The 2,187-nt window shown below is 51.9% G+C and overlaps 1 protein-coding gene across 18 annotated transcripts in view; it reads right to left on the minus strand.

Moving 5' to 3' along the window:
• Nucleotides 1-2,187, minus strand: part of LOC107273146 (forkhead box protein P1) — a 138,028-nt gene that overhangs the window by 96,711 nt on the left and 39,130 nt on the right. The window lies entirely within an intron of this gene.

The raw sequence follows: 2,187 nt of genomic DNA on the forward strand, positions 1-2,187 counted from the left end.
GGTGAATAGGGGGCGAATGCGGGCAAAAGAGAGTGAAGAGCAGTCGTATGTGCGCGAAAGCGAACGGCATTAGTTGTTTCGCGGAAGCGACTAAAATGTAAAACGGGAGTTCGAACAAAAGGAGCGCCACTGGAAAGGCATAGATCAATACAATAGTATATTTGTACAGAACGACTGATGAGGGGTGGTGATGCTGGTTGGGTGCAACCCCTGGAGTGGGCACGTCTCTTGTTTACTGGGAAAAAACAAGCAAAAGATACCAAGTGCAATAATAGATCCACACCCACACACTTGCCACACACTTGCCACACACTTGCCACACACTACATTCCCTGTTCTCTCGTACGTGAACCAACCGACCGAGCAGCGACCCCTAAATCAGTCGCGCCTCCCTCTCGCATAAAACGCATCCATCTCGCGGTACTTCTCTCTCGCAAACCGCCGAAAGAATAATCCTCAGAAGCCTTTATTCGAGACCTTTAGCTTCCTGCTCGTTCGAAGGAATTTCTCAGAGATGAGAAGATTGAGGGCTGCGCGAAGCTGAGCGAAGGGTGGGGTGGGTCAACGTCCCGGAAGTGACGATCGACGCAAGAATGGGGGTGCGGATGTTCCATGCACGGTATAGCTATAGCCACGGTACACGCGTGTGCGGAGGCTCGCGTAGGGACCCCTACGGAGAGGCGCAACGTAACGAGGGCTTATTGGTCAAGGTCGGGCAATTACGGACTTCGGGGTCACTCGTGCAGGGTCACAAATTTGTCAATTACGATGCGCTTGCACCCACAGTTGGATGCAACGCACCGATATGAAGATGCCGCGTGCAATTTTCCAAGCCCGTTCTCTTTCGGTCCGCTGCCGTCGAGCGCGCTCAATTATTGCTTTAAAGGAAAGCCTCTATGGCAAAGCAGTGCATGCGTGTAGAACCGGACAGGAAAAATGAAGAGGAAAATTGGAGAATACACATGCGCGGACAGAGGAGGCTCGCTAAGACTTCAAACAATGTTTTAGATTGCGCTGACGAAATCATTATGTCAGATCCACATGACTGGCAGTCCAGTGCCGTTGGTGCGGGCAGCTACGCTCCCTCCTGCGCTGTACTCCGACTCTGACCTTCCTCCACTACCCTCTACATGTATGTACACACATCCCATCCCCTGTCCCGTCCACAAAATCCTGCTCGACTTTTCAGCGCCACGGAAGACGCTCGGATCAAACATGCTCGCAGCAGTGCAGCGCAGTCTCATTGCCAGACACAAGTGACAAGCGCAGTGCGGAATGCCTGATTTTGCGCAAATCATCTTTATAAAAATCATTACATAATTAATAAGATAACCAATGTAATAGAAACATACATGCGTTTCCTCGCGTCGGTATTCCCAATTATATTATAAATACATGTTTATCAAACGGCGAGTCGGCAGGACAAGGGGAAAGGAGACTGAACGAGTTAGAAGATTGGAAAATGAGGTAATACGGAATAAAAGTTCAGAAATGAACTTAAGAGGAGGTGGACGAATAACGAAGGACCAGAACGGGTGTGAATAACATGGGTGTATCTGCGAGACAGCTGGCCGGAGAAATAAATGATTTAGGAAAGCGGAAGAGAAGCAACTGGATCGCGTCGCCGATGAACCTCAATTTCCTGGTTTGATCGGCGACGCGACACAAGTGAGCCCAGCACAGCGACAGTCGCTTATCCACTGAACACGTTGCGCGACTGCAGGCTGCACAGGCACGTAGAAAGGCTACAGCGACTGATCGATACCAAAGAGTTATTAGCGTTTCCCTTTAACGTGAGTTAATGTGGGTCGACTCGTCCGAAAACGAAACACACGTCAGGCGAAGCGAAGCGCGGCTCCCTCGTTATAGGAAAATCGATGGGCTTACGTTGGAGCCGCGCACGTTACCTGTGTGCCAGGCGGAGTGGGCGACTCGGCCTACGAAACGGCGCGCACTCTCGCGGTGCAACTTATTGTCGCGGCGAATGTCGGAGCTGCGGGAGAAATCGGAGGATCGCGGAAGAGGATGCAGAGCCCGAGGGGTGTCGCCAGAATTTGGCGACAGTATTTCAATATAGCCCCGAGTCCTTTCTAATGCCTCAACTTCGCGCATGATGCTCGCGACTAAAAGGGACCGAATCTCCGAGCCCAGCGGCCCCAACTACGGCCCTTCCCCCCCCCCCCCCCC

This window comes from Cephus cinctus, unplaced genomic scaffold (genome assembly GCF_000341935.2).
Source record: "Cephus cinctus unplaced genomic scaffold, Ccin1 Ccin1_scaffold1439, whole genome shotgun sequence".
Lineage (NCBI taxonomy): Eukaryota > Metazoa > Arthropoda > Insecta > Hymenoptera > Cephidae > Cephus > Cephus cinctus.